Genomic DNA, 15,621 nt, shown 5'->3' with positions numbered 1-15,621 from the left:
TGGTTACCTCCCCTCCAGCCAATCAGAAGAAAGTCATGCACCCTGCAGCCCTCACCCTACATGTCGTCTTTAAAAACCCTTCCCAGAGAGCTGCCTGGAAGTTTGGGTCTTTTGAGCCTGAGCTGTCTGTACTTCTTCCTTGATGCCCTGCAAATAAGCCCTGGCCTTCCCTTCACCACAGTCCAGGGCCAGTAAATTGGCTTTGCCATGTGGCAAGTGAGCAGACACAAGTTCTGTCCAGTGACAATACTCACAAACCCTGGAAATGAGGTGAAGTTAATTTCTAAATCAATAATAAAATTATCTGTATACCCCACTGTCTTTCACAATTTAGCAGCAGTGGCATTGGAGCTGTGGGATCTTTACCTACTCAGTGTAAAAGACTTTAGCAAAGCCATTCCTTTGATTACCACTGATTTTTATTTGCTTTTTTTACTTTTACAAAGTTGTCAGAGACAATGTTCCATAATGCCTTGGTAAAAAGATCCCTACAGACATAAACCATTTTGCTTTTAAAAAATGTTTGTTTTATTTAACTTTGGTCTTAGTCGCAGCGAGTGGGCTTAGTTGCCACATGGCATGTGGGATCTTAGTTCTCCAGTCAAGAGTAGAACCTGTGTCCCTTGCACTGGAAGGCAGATTCCTAGCCACTGGACCGCCAGTTAAGTCCCTCCACTGCACTCTAATTCTCCAGGATATAACCGTTTTCACAATACAAAAAATTTACATTTTAAACATTGTCTCCATTTTCTTTCAAGTTTAAGGTCTCTGATATGTGAGAAATGGCAAACGTCTACATTCAATGCACGTCAGAAATACACTGTGACTCCTCAGACTCTCCATTTCTCTGATCCTCACGAGAAAAATACAGAGGATGGGATGGCATGGTTAGGAGGCTTAACCAGATTTCAATTACTTGCTTTATTTTCCTTTAAACCTCATGGCGCCCAGGGGACAGCTTCATGCTTGCTGTGTTTTCCTTTCCTGCAAACCTGCTGGCCGCCCTCCTCCCACCTCATTTACTGGAGACTTTTGCTCATGAACTCCCTCTCCACTCCAAGTCTCAGCTTCCTGCTCTGCGAGGTCAGGGTCCACAGGTTGACCGACCTCACCCAGACACACTGCTGTTTCAGTATCTTCTGGCCGCCCACCTGAGCCGTCATGCTGAGGCTGTACCCACTGGCTTCTCCACCACCAGAAACCTGCTCCTTCTGGAACATCCATGTCAGAAGCCCATTCTCTTCCCACATCAGCTCAAGAGAACTTGAGATGCTCAGGCCCTTCTACCTCTGGGAGACCTCCAGACACTGATACCATGCATCCCCCACAACAAGTTGGTCACCTGGTTCCTCAGGACACTTACTTTCCTGAAATGCCCCCAATTGCCTCAAAAAATCCATATTTTTTTCTTTCAGTTTTATTGCTATATTAATATAATTGACATATAATACTGTATAAATTTAAGGTGTACAATATAATAATTCCCTGGTGGCTCAGACAGTAAAGAATTTGCCTGTAATGCAGGAGACCTGAGTTTGCTCCCTGGGTTGGGAAGGTCTCCTGGGGGAGGAAATGGCAACCGACTCCAGTATTCTTGCCTGGGAAATCCCATGGACAGAGGAGCCTGGTGGGCTACAGTCCATAGGGTTGTAAAGAGTCAGACATGACTGAACGACTAACACTTTACTTTGCCTAATAATTTGGCTAACACATCATGAAATGATTATCCCAGTAAGTTTAGTGGATACTCATCATCTCACATAAAACCCACATTTTAGATGACCTCAGGGGGCCTCCTTCTATAGGCCTACATTCAAACAATGGCTTATTTCAAATTCCCGATCAAAAGACTCAAGCCAGCACACCCGTAAATACGGCCATTTCCTTATGGTTGGCAGCCTGCCCCACTCTCTAGTCCTCTGCTACACCTTTCCACATAATAGTGGTTCTTGCAGAGCTTCTGGTCTGAAGTACAGGGTTGCAACTGGCCAGCGCCACCGCGACAGCATGGAGAAAAGCAGAAGAAACTTTAAAAATGACACATCTAAGCTTTTGAACCGGAGAAGGCAATGACAGCCCACTCCAGTACTCTTGCCTGGAAAATCCCACGGACGAAGGAGCCTGGTAGGCTGCAGTCCATGGGGTTGCTAAGAGTTGGGCATGACTGAGTGACTTCACTTTCACTTTTCACTTTCATGCATTGGAGAAGGAAATGGCAACCCATTCCAGTGTTCTTGCCTGGAGAATCCCAGGGACAGCGGAGCCTCGTGGGCTGCCGTCTATGGGGTCGCACAGAGTCGGACACAACTGAAGCGACTTAGCAGCAGCAGCAGCAAGCTTTTGAACTGTGGTGCTGGAGAAGACTTTTTTTTTTGGGGGGGAGAAGACTCTTGAGAGTCCCTTGGACTGCAAGGAGATCCAACCAGTGAATCCTAAAGGAAATTAGTCCTGAATATTCATTGGAAAGACTGATGCTGAAGCTGAAGCTCCAATATTTTGACCACGTGATGTAAAGAACTGACTCATTTGAAAAGATCCTGATGCTGGGAAAGACTGAAGGCAGGAGGAAAACGGGATGACAAAGGATGAGATGGTTGGATGGCATCATCAGCTCGATGGACATGAGTTTGAGTAAGCTCCGGGAGTTGGTGATGGACAGGGAAGCCTGGTGTGCTGCAGTCCATGGGGTCAAAAGAGTCGGACACGACTGAGCGACTGAACTGAAAAGACTGAAAGACACACAAGTGAGAGGTAGATGCAAAGAAGTCCAGAGGAGTGGGATTCCAGATAGCCAGGGGTGCTTCGCAGCAACCAGCCTCCCTCCCTGGAATCAAGCTGGCTGGGGTGGTGGGAGGAGGGTCTCTGCTCACTGGAAGAGGTGTCAGTGTAGGGTTGTTTTTTTTTTTTTAGTATTTGTAAAGTATCTGGTTGGCACGTTGGACTGAAATCTGTAGGAACTGCAAATGCACAGTTAATTCTACCCTTGCTGAGTGTGGGCGGTGGGGCTGGTGGGGCTGGTGGTGGGGGCGAGGGGCTGTCAAAGTACAGGCAGATAAGAAAGATGAGAGGGAACCAGGATTAACCACGTGACACTGCAGAGAACGCCTGTCACCTGTGGACACCCACCTTCTTCAGTCCTGCTCCCACCGGTGTGGGGGTGGGAAGCTGCTCCCCAGCTATAAGGACTGGCTTCACATTTCTGACCCGACTCTCCATTGATTCACAGGCTGCCTCTCCTGCAGCTGCTAGAAGGAGGTTCTCTAGATGTTTCTTTTCAACACGGTGAGTCAGAGGCAAGCAGCCACCATCTAAGGCCCCAGGCCATTCCTTTCATCTTAATTGCAACCAATATCCTGCTTAGAAGTTCATCACCATCTTTAAAGGAACAGCTATTCCTGATCCCACTCTTTGATGAGAAGGAGAGGAAAGCTTTTACATACTGAGGTTCAGGGGAGTCAGTCTGGTTATATATGGAAATGGAATGGAATGGAAAGTTGCTCAGTCGTGTGTGTGTCTGACTCTTTGTGACCCCGTGGACTGTAGCCTATCAGGCTCCTCCGTCCATGGGATTTTCCAGGCAAGAGTGCTGGAGTGGATTGCCATTTCCTTCTCCAGGGGATCTTCCCAACCCAGAAATCGAACCCGGGTTTGTTAGCTAAATCATACACTTGATTTAACCATTAAAGGGTACAAGGACTTCCCCGGTGGTCCAGTGGCTAAGACTCCATTCTCCCAATGCAAAGGGCATGGCTTCAATCCCTGGTCAGGGAACTAGAGCCCCCATGCCGTAACTAAGAGTTCACATGCCATAGCCAAAGAGTCTGCATGCCCCAACTAAAGGGAAGATCCCACACTTCCAAATTAAAAGGTCCCACATGCTGCAATCAAGACCCGGTGTGCATGTTCAGTCACTTCAGTCGTGTTCGACTCTTTGGGACCCCGTGGACTGTAGGCCGCCAGGCCCCTCTGTCCATAGGATTCTCTAGGCAAGAATATAGGATCTTCTTGATGCAGGGATCAAACCTCGTCTCCTGCATTGCAGGCGGATTCTTTACTGCCAAGTCACTTGGGGAAGCCCAAGACCCAGCACAGCCAAATAAATAAATATTAAAAAATCATAATAATAAAGAAAGAAAAGGTGCACTGACCAGAAGCAAAGAATGTCTATGTTAAAAATAAGGATGAAATGCCTCCCCTTACTCGGATGGCAATGCTGGGACTCCTTCCATGACCAGACTCCCTTCCTGGTTCCCAAGGCTATACTGATCCGCTGAGTAGGTGCTGGTCTCTTTTAGTTGTTGTTTAGTTTTTCTTTTTTTTTCCCTCTTGGCTTCTGGTGTCTTAGTTTCCTGACCAGGGATTGAACCCAGGCCTCCACGGTGAAAGTGATGAGTCATAATCACTGGACTGCCGAGATGTCCCAAATACTTAACTGTTTTTTTGGAAACCCTGATGGAATGTACCTCTGTCAGGTTTGACTGTTGTTCCGACAAGCCACAAAACTGTGCTGAAAACCCTGCTTCTCCAGAGCAGGTCCTCAGAGCCACTCAGAGGCCTTCTCCTGGGCCACAGCCCTCAGCTCTCTCAAATAAAACCCTTTTGTACTCCTATTATAGACTGTTTAACACCTATTTGCACTGACAAGGCTTATGCTTCAACCACCTTCAAGGCTTTGTGTCACCAGCAAGCCCATAAACAGTTTTGGAGAAATAAAAATAGAATCTGGGTAATAAAATAAAGTCTTACCTTGCTTTTCCTCTGTACTGAGTCTGGTCGCTCCAGCTCACTGGGGGCTGCAGGCAGAGGCCTCACACCCGTGTCTTCGGCCCAGAGCACCCTGTGGGGCATGGCTGCCCTGGCACCTCAGCTACAGGCTGTAAACAGAAGCCTGGCTGGACACTCAATCCAACATGGAGGCAGTGAGCTGTGTGCAGAGACTCTGCACACAGCACTCAATCAAGATGGTGGCAGTGGGCTGTGTGCAGAGTCACTGTGCTGGGCACTGCAGACCTGGGTGGTAAACAGAGAACCTTGCCCCCTCCCCACCCTGGAGACCCTATGAAGCAGTCCCACCATCAACTGACCGGCATGTCAGAAAATCTTGTCCTCTCCACCCTCTGACCTGAGGAAAAAAATCCTCCTTTGGTTCTGAACAGAGATGAGTCTCTTATTAGCTCAAAGCACCCTTTTTGGGCCAGACTCGGGAGGGTTGGTGACAACTGGGCAATCGCATTACCTTAAGTTTTCTTGTCTTGGGCTTCATTGGTACCCCCATAATTTACAATTTTAAGAGAAGTCAGGCTGCCAGCCTGGAAATCGGTGGGCAGGGAGAGGCTACTTCCTTTTTTTTTTTTTTTGAAGAATTTTTGATGTGGACCATTTTTAAAGTCTTTATTGAATTTGTTACAATATTGCTTCTGTTTCATGTTTTGGTTTTTTGACTTCAAGGCATGTGGGATCTTAACTCCCCAACCAGAGATCAAACCCATACTCCCCGCATTGAAAGGTGAAGTCTCAACTACAGGACCACCAGGAACGTCCTGAGAAAGCCTATTTCATATGGTTCTTTTTTTTTAAATTTATTGTGTTTTGCTGCACTGCATGGCATGTGGGATCTTCATTCCCCAACCAGGGCTTGAATTCATGCCCCCTGACAGAATGTGGTCCACTGGAGAAGGGAATGGCAAACCACTTCAGTATTCTTGCCTTGAGAACCCCATGAACAGAATGAAAAGGCAAAATGATAGGATACTGAAAGAGGAACTCCCCAGGTCAGTAGGTGCCCAACACGCTACTGGAGATCAGTGGAGAAATAACTCCAGAAAGAATGAAGGGATGGAGCCAAAGCAAAAACAATACCCAGCTGTGGATGTGACTGGTGATAGAAGCAAGGTCCAATGCTGTAAAGAGCAGTATTGCATAGGAACCTGGAATGTCAGGTCCATGAATCAAGGCAAATTGGAAGTGGTCAAAGAAGAGATGGCAAGAGTGAACGTCGACATTCTAGGAATCAGTGAACTAAAATGGACAGGAATGGGTGAATTTAACTCAGATGACCATTATATCTACTACTGTGGGCAGGAATCCCTCAGAAGAAATGAAGTAGCCATCATGGTCAACAAAAGAGTCCGAAATGCAGTACTTGGATGCAATCTCAAAAACGACAGAATGATCTCTGTTCGTTTCCAAGGCAAACCATGGAGTATCACAGTAATCCAAGTCTATGCCCCAACCAGTAACGCTGAAGAAGCTGAAGTTGAATGGTTCTATGATGACCTACAAGACCCTTTAGAACTAACACCCCAAAAAGATGTCCTTTTCATTCTAGGGGACTGGAATGCAAAAGTAGGAAGTCAAGAAACACCTGGAGTAATAGGCAAATTTGGCCTTGGATGCGGAATGAAGCAGGGCAAAGACTAATAGAGTTTTGCCAAGAAAATGCACTGGTCATAGCAAACACCCTCTACCAACAACACAAGAGAAGACTCTACACATGGACATCACCAGATGGTCAACACTGAAATCAGATTGTTTATATTCTTTGCAGCCAAAGATGGAGAAGCTCTATACAGTCAACAAAAACAAGACCAGGAGCTGACTGCTGCTCAGATCATTAACTCCTTATTGCCAAATTCAGACTTAAATTGAAGAAAGTAGGGAAAACCGCTAGACCATTCAGGTATGAACTAAATCAAATCCCTTATGATTACACAGTATAAGTGAGAAATAGATTTAAGGGTCTAGATCTGATAGATAGAGTGCCTGATGAACTATGGAATGAGATTTGTGACATTGTATAGGAGACAGGGATCAAGACCATCCCCACGGAAAAGAAATGCAAAAAAGCAAAATGGCTATCTGGGGAGGCCCTACTAATAGCTGTGAAAAGAAAAGAAGCGAAAACAAAGGAGAAAAGGAAAGATATAAGCATCTGAATGCAGAGTTCCAAAGAATAGCAAGAAGAGATAAGAAAGCCTTCCTCAGCAATCAATGCAAAGAGATAGAGGAAAAGAACAGAATGGGAAAGACTAGAGATCTCTTCAAGAAAATTAGAGATACCAAGGGACTATTTCATGCAAAGATGGGCTCGATAAAGGACACAAATGGTATAGACCTAACAGAAGCAGAAGATATTAAGAAGAGGTGGCAAGAACACACAGAAGAATTGTACAAAAAAGATCTTCATGACCAAGATAATCATGATGGTGTGATCACTCACCTAGAGCCAGACATCCGGGAATGTGAATTCAAGTGGGCTTTAGAAAGCATCACTATGAACAAAGCTAGTGGAGGTGATGGAATTCCAGTTGAGCTATTTCAAATCCTGAAAGATGATGCTGTGAAAGTGCTGCACTCAATATGCCAGTAAATTTGGAAAACTCAGCAGTGGCCACAGGACTGGAAAAGGTCAGTTTTCATTCCAATCCCAAAGAAAGGCAATGCCAAAGAATGCTCAAACTTCCGCACAATTGCACTCATCTCACACGCTAGTAAAGTCATGCTCAAAATTCTCCAAGCCAGGCTTCAGCAATACGTGAACCATGAACTTCCAGATGTTCAAGCTGGTTTTAGAAAAGGCAGAGGAACCAGAGATCAAATTGCCAACATCTGCTGGATCATGGAAAAAGCAAGAGAGTTCCAGAAAAACATCTATTTCTGCTTTATTGACTATGCCAAAGCCTTTGACTGTCTGGATCACAATAAACTGTGGAAAGTTCTGAAAGAGATGGGAATACCAGACCACCTGACCTGCCTCTTGAGAAACCTATATGCAGGTCAGGAAGCAACAGTTAGAACTGGACATGGAACAACAGACTGGTTCCAAATAGGAAAAGGAGTACGTCAAGGCTGTATATTGTCACCCTGCTTATTTAACTTCTATGCAGAGTACATCATGAGAAACGCTGGGCTGGAAGGAACACAAGCTGGAATCAAGATTGCCGGGAGAAATATCAATAACCTCAGATATGCAGATGACACCACCCTTATGGCAGAAAGTGAAGAGGAGCTAAAAAGCCTCTTGATGAAAGTGAAAGTGGAGAGTGAAAAAGTTGGCCTAAAGCTCAACATTCAGAAAATGAAGATCATGGCATCTGGTCCCATCACTTCATGGGAAATAGATGGGGAAACAGTGGAAACAGTGTCAGACTTTATATTTTGGGGCTCCAAAATCATTGCAGATGGTGATTACAGCCATGAAATTAAAAGACGCTTACTCCTTGGAAGGAAAGTTATGACCAACCTAGATAGCATATTGAAAAGCAGAGACATTGCTTTCCCAACAAAGGTCCATCTAGTCAAGGCTATGGTTTTTCCTGTGGTCATGTATGGATGTGAGAGCTGGACTGTGAAGAAGGCTGAGCACCGAAGAATTGATGCTTTTGAACTGTGGTGTTGGAGAAGACTCTTGCGAGTCCCTTGGACTGCAAGGAGATCCAACCAGTCCATTCTGAAGGAGATCAGCCCTGGGATTTCTTTGGAAGGAATGATGCTAAAGCTGAAACTCCAGTACTTTGGCCACCTCATGGGAAGAGTTGACTCATTGGAAAAGACTCTGATGCTGGGAGGGATTGGGGGCAGGAGGAGAAGGGGACGACAGAGGATGAGATGGCTGGATGGCCTCACTGACTCGATGGACATGAGTCTGAGTGAACTTCGGGTGTTGGTGATGGACAGGGAGGCCTGGTGTGCTGTGATTCATGGGGTTGCAAAGAGTCGGACATGACTGAGAGACTGAACTGAACTGTGGTGGAAGTGTAGAGTCTTAACCATTGGACTGCCAGGGAATTCTCTAATGTCTTATTTCTTAACAACAAAACAAGAAATCAGGCAAATCTGGAGGGTTAAGAATTGACAAGACAGAGTAAACACTGGCATTGTTCACTATAGTTTTCAATAGAGGTTTTCAATTAAAATAATGCAAAGTGTTACTCCCTCAGTTGTGTTCAAGTGTTTGCAACCCAGTGGATGGTAGCCCACCAGGCTTGCCTGTCCATGGAATTCTCCAGGCAAGAATGCTGGAGTGGGTTGCCTTTCCCTTCTCCAGGGGATCTTCCTGAGACAGGGATCAAACCCAGGTCTCCTGCAGTTCAGGCAGATTCTTTACTGTCCAAGCCACCAGGGAAGCCCTAATGCAAAAGCTATAAAAGATGTATGTGTGGCAGCGAAGGCTAGACTAGAAAGTAAAGTCTGAAAAATCTGAACAGAGTGACAAATTGTGAGGTGGGGGGGAAATCCTTAACTCCTTATTTCATCCAAAGGAAACTTTAAGCACTAATAATTTGTACCTCCGATACGAGAGTAATTCATATGAATTATGTTCTCCTTTTCTTTTTATAAAAGAAATATATTTCCATGGCACTAAAAATTTCAAACAGTGTAAAAGGAGTGCTGCACTCAAAATGCCAGCAAATTTGGAAAACTCAGCAGTGGCCACAGGACTGGAAAAGGTCAGTTTTCATTCCAATCCCAAAGAAAGGCAATGCCAAAGAATGCTCAAACTTCCGCACAATTGCACTCATCTCACACGCTAGTAAAGTCATGCTCAAAATTCTCCAAGCCAGGCTTCAGCAATACGTGAACCATGAACTTCCAGATGTTCAAGCTGGTTTTAGAAAAGGCAGAGGAACCAGAGATCAAATTGCCAACATCTGCTGGATCATGGAAAAAGCAAGAGAGTTCCAGAAAAACATCTATTTCTGCTTTATTGACTATGCCAAAGCCTTTGACTGTCTGGATCACAATAAACTGTGGAAAGTTCTGAAAGAGATGGGAATACCAGACCACCTGACCTGCCTCTTGAGAAACCTATATGCAGGTCAGGAAGCAACAGTTAGAACTGGACATGGAACAACAGACTGGTTCCAAATAGGAAAAGGAGTACGTCAAGGCTGTATATTGTCACCCTGCTTATTTAACTTCTATGCAGAGTACATCATGAGAAACGCTGGGCTGGAAGGAACACAAGCTGGAATCAAGATTGCCGGGAGAAATATCAATAACCTCAGATATGCAGATGACACCACCCTTATGGCAGAAAGTGAAGAGGAGCTAAAAAGCCTCTTGATGAAAGTGAAAGTGGAGAGTGAAAAAGTTGGCTTAAAGTTCAACATTCAGAAAATGAAGATCATGGCATCTGGTCCCATCACTTCATGGGAAATAGATGGGGAAACAGTGGAAACAGTGTCAGACTTTATATTTTGGGGCTCCAAAATCACTGCAGATGGTGACTGCAGCCATGAAATTAAAAGATGCTTACTCCTTGGAAGGAAAGTTATGACCAACCTAGATAGCATATTGAAAAGCAGAGACATTGCTTTCCCAACAAAGGTCCATCTAGTCAAGGCTATGGTTTTTCCTGTGGTCATGTATGGATGTGAGAGTTGGACTGTGAAGAAAGCTCAGCAGTGAAGAATTTATGCTTTTGAACTGTAGTGTTGGAGAAGAGTCTTGAGAGACTCTTGGACTGCAAGGAGATCCAACCAGTCCATTCTGAAGGAGATCAGCCCTGGGATTTCTTTGGAAGGAATGATGCTAAAGCTGAAACTCCAGTACTTTGGCCACCTCATGGGAAGAGTTGACTCATTGGAAAAGACTCTGATGCTGGGAGGGATTGGGGGCAGGAGGAGAAGGGGACGACAGAGGATGAGATGGCTGGATGGCCTCACTGATTCGATGGACATGAGTCTGAGTGAACTTCGGGTGTTGGTGATGGACAGGGAGGCCTGGTGTGCTGTGATTCATGGGGTTGCAAAGAGTCGGACACGACTGAGCGACTAAACTGAACTGAGAAGGATTTAAATGAAAACAAATCATGCAATTGTTGGAGCAGGAAAATAATATTCTTTAAATTTCTAACATCATTACTGATCTTTATCTGCTTATTTTACCAGTGACTGACAGACATGTCACATCATCACAGTGTGATTGAGCTTTTATTTCTTTTCTCAGTTTTGACAGTTGTTGCTTTACGTATTTTGAGTTATATTATTAAGTGAATTTCAAAGTCAGAATTTTTATCTTCCTGTTTGATTAACCCTTCAGTCATTATGAATTTTGCTTAATTCTAGTGATGCTTCCTGGCTTAAAGTCTCTTTTGTCTGATAGTAATATCAAGACACTAACTTTCTTTTGATTAGTGTTTACACTGTATATCTTTTTTCCATACTCTTACTTTCTACTTTTTTGTGTCCTTAAACTTCATCTCTTTTAAACAGAATAATTTTTCAAAAATCCAGTTTGACAATCTTTGTCTTTGACTTGAAGTATTTAGTCCATTTATACTACATGTAAATATAGATGTATTTGGGTATCAATCCACCTTCTTCCTATTTTTCTACTTGTCCAACCCCAATCTATGCTTCTTTCTCTTATCTCTTTTTACAAAAAACCTGAGTGTCCATCATTAAACGACTGGATATACTGCCGTACATCCAAACACCAAAGTCATATGCAACTGTGAAAAGAGGGATGAAACCATCTCTGTGATTTCTAGAGTATATGTTTATGTGGAAGAGGTGGAGAGACGTGTGTAGACTAGGTTACAGTGTATCTAAGAAACGGTGTTGACCCTTGAACAACCTGGCTTTGAGCTGTCTGTACACTTACATGTGGATTTTTTTTTCCAGTAAGTATGAACTATAGTACTGTATGACCTGTGGTTGGTTGAATAAGCAGATGCTGAACAGAGGGGAGGAAGGAACCTTACACGTCACACTGCTGGGCAGTCGTTGCTCCTAACCCCCACATAGTTCAAGGGTCAATATATTTTCTCAAATTTTTTTAAAAAATAGAAGAATAAATTACAACCTTTTAAAATGGTTAGCTTTGGGGGAGGGAGAAAACTGGGTAGACAGGACAGGGATAGAAGTTGGATTTCTTGAAGTACTTTGTTCTACAGATTTTACATAGCATGAAAAAACTTCACCTAATTATAACACAGAAATACAATAAAGAAAATGCAATTTTCAAATTTTGTAAAATAAAATGAAACTGTGTATTAGTGTCTTAACACCACAGTCTGGATCATGAGAAATGCTACCAGACAAAAGACCTAGTTTGTCCAAGAAATATATTGACAGAAATAAAATAGAAATGTCAGAGAAATTTACAGATTGAAAAAGACTTACAAAGCATCAATTAACTTCAAGTGTGCTACTCTCCTGGATCTTGAATCAAACAGACTGTGAGAATGCAAAAAAAAAAAAAAAAAAAAATTACACCAAGCAGGGAAATCTAAGCATGCTATTGCTTTTTGATAACATTAAGAAAAAAATTTAAATGCAACAAATCTATGTCACTGTGTTTAAAAAGTTATCTTTAAATCTGTACACTGAAATGTTTGCAGGTAAATAATATGATGCTGAGACTTGCTCCAGAATAACAGGAGGCGAGTGTCAGTGGTGGACTATAGACCGGAAGCAAGGCCGGCTGGCTGTCCAGGCAGGTGGACAGGTACGTGAGGGTCACCGGAAAACAGAAGAGGCTGCTGCACTCTTGGAAGGATGCGATGGTAGCGGCTATAAGGGGCTGTTTGAATAGCCTCGTCACCAAGCCTCTCGGCCCCTTAAGGGGAGCTCAGGCCGAAGCTTGGAGATGTCCGAGCACGCGCCTCGGCGGCGCGGGGACGGCCCCTCCCGTCAGCTCTCCAGCCTGGCCGGGAGCGCGCCGGCAGGTGGTCGCGAGCCGAGGGGTAGAGTCGCCGTAATCGGCGATGCGCCTGCGTAGCGAGGCTCTCCCCGCTTTTCTCAGGAACGCCCGTGCGCCTGGCCCCGCCTATTATCCCAGAATCCCCTTCAAGCCGGAAGCTGGGCTTCCGCCCGGGACTATTGGGGCTCCTGCTTTCGTGGTGCAGGGAGGGCGGCTCTGGTCCGAGCCCCTCCCCGCAGGAGGTGAGCTTGGCCTCTGGTAATTCCCTCCCTTCAGTCTGATGGCGGCGTACCGGGACGGGCGAGGGTCACCCGCCACTGGATGAACTGCCGCGCTCGGGGCGGACGGAAGGTGGGCTTCAGGCAGAGGGGCCTTATTTAGCGTTCTCAGAGCGGGAGGGGAGGACTCAGTGCCGAGGAGCCACCTCCCTGTGGCAGGTAATTGAGAGGTGCAGGATCAGGGTTGGAGTGAACACTTAGCTGGCTACGAAATAATCTAAACAAGAGTTGATGAAAGGCTGTGGGGATGTAGAAGAATGAACTGTAATATGAAGAGGTAAAACCCAAACCTGATGGTCCAGGGAGTCACTGATCACATGGCTCTGAAACGTGGGAAAGATCTGGATGATATACCAGAATTGGAGGAAGGGGGAGTGCATCATTTGCTAGGCAATTCTCATATAAAGATTTGAATTAAAGACCCAAGGGGACGGGAGACAAAAAAACTTTCAGTGCTGTCATCTCATCAAGTGCTGACCAGTACTTTGCCAACAGAGGTCCATCTAGTCAAAGCTATGTTTCTTCCAGTAGCCGTGTATGGATGTGAGAGTTGGACTATAAAGAAAACTGAGCGCCAAAGAATTGATGCTTTTGAACTATGGTGTTGAAGACTCTTGACAGTAACTTGGACAGCAAGGAGATCCAACCATTCCATCCTAAAGGAAATCAGTCCTGAATATTCATTGGAAGGACTGATGCTGAAGTTGAAACTCCAAAACTTTGGCTGCCTGACGCAAAGAACTGACTCATTTGAAAAGATCATGATGCTGGGAAAGATTGAAGGCAAGAGGAGAAGGGGACAACAGAGAATGAGATGGACTGGGAAGCCTGGTGTGCTGCAGTCCATGGGGTTGCAAAGAGTCAGACACAACTGAGCGACTGAACTGAATCTCATCAAAATAATGTAATTTTATAAAACTGTAGGTACATACTTTTTGTATTCTGAGTTTTATCATTACTTTAAAGAAAGAACTCAACCAAGTGCTGGAGCCAAGGGTTTTCCCTCACTGGGTGTATGTGATCTGGGTGGGCTTCACCTTCCATGTCCACACAAAGGACTCAGTCCTGCTGACAAGCTTACACACACATTATACATATCACTGTAGTGCACATGCTTGCCATTTTTAATGGCTACTGTGTTCTAAAGGTGTAGTAATTATAGTGAAATATAGAGCTATGAGGAGAGTAACAGAAATAAAGGGGTGAAAGTACATTTACAGGCACATGCAAGTGAATTCATACCAGAAGAATAAAAGAATGAAACTTAATGGCATTAATTTTTAAAGACCAAATAAAAGTTTAGCAAGAAAAACTAGTACTTTGTATGAAACAGATCCTCAGAACTCTGATTTAGATCAGAAACCTGCTTTAACGTGATGGGAAGGGAGTGTGATGAGCCCAACATGGTAAATCATCAAGACACGTCATAGTCAGACCACCACATATTTGGTATCATTCACTCAGTTGCTCTCAACTGCTCTGTACTTCGGAGAAAGCAATGGCACCCCATTCCAGTGTTCTTGCCTCGAGGATCCCAGGGATGGGGGAGCCTGGTGGGCTGCCATCTATGGGGTCCCACAGAGTCAGACACGACTGAAGCGACTTAGCAGCAGCAGCAGCTCTGTACTTAACGTGCTTGCCGGGTTAACTGAAAAGCTCCATCCCTCTGAAAACTTATTGCTCATGGCCTTGGCACAAGACCTCTCGTGGATAAGTGTGTGGCTTTCCAGGTACACATAAACCTTGTGTTCCCCCTGGTTTTGTTGGCTCAACAGGACTTATTTGCTCCCCAAATCGTTTGCCTGGCTATGTAATTATGTCTCCCCATTACAGAATTAGGTATTATGTAACTGGTGAAAGAAGGGCCGAGTTGCCTTTACTGCAGACTCTTCCAGTGGTTGGAAGGACTCAGCCCACTTGCCAAGTATGCCCAGTAGCAGAGAGCATGCCCATTGCCCAGATCTGGTTTCTAAATGCTGCCTATAAAAAAAGAGCCAGGGATTCCTGGAGAAAGGGCTCATCCCATACCTGAGGTATTGAGAGTGCGAGGTGAACTGGAGATAGCTTTGTCAAAAGGCCATTAAGTGCCCAAAGGTTGGAGAGGAACGACAGCGGACAAAAGGGCTACCGGAAGGTTTCTAACTGGCCAAATCTGGGATAATCAGAGAATCTGAAACAGTGATCATAACTGTGCAGCACCAAATCATATGTCATCACTGCTGGTGACTCCTGACTCTTGAAAAATCGGTAATTTAAGGAAAGACTTGAGTGTGATCCTGTCTCTAGTGCAGTCCCAGCTGATGAAGGAAAGCTCTTCCTTACAGAATACCAGTCAATAAATGTAGGAAGAAGGACAAAATTAGAAAATTTCAGCAAGTTTTGCTGAAATAATAGATTCTGGCAAGGATCATCATCATTGGATCCCCAAAACCACCAGGGAAAATGTTGCTGGTAAATGGTCTACCTATGCACTACCACATCACTGCACAGGTTATCTGTTACCTGCAACAGCAAGGACATCCTTTTAAGTTGGGAAGATGTGATCAAATTTTGCATCACAGTGAGTCATCCTTGTTTTTCTTGGCTGTGCCAGGCAGCATGCAGAATTCCCCAAGCATGGATCAAACCCATGTCCCCTGCATTGGGAGTGCAGTCTTGATCACTGGACTGCCAAGAAGTCCCTAGTCAACCTGAT

Source organism: Capra hircus, chromosome 19 (genome assembly GCF_001704415.2).
Source record: "Capra hircus breed San Clemente chromosome 19, ASM170441v1, whole genome shotgun sequence".
Taxonomy (NCBI): Eukaryota; Metazoa; Chordata; class Mammalia; order Artiodactyla; family Bovidae; genus Capra; species Capra hircus.
The sequence above is the reverse complement of the archived record's forward strand: the minus strand, read 5'-3'. Positions refer to the sequence as shown.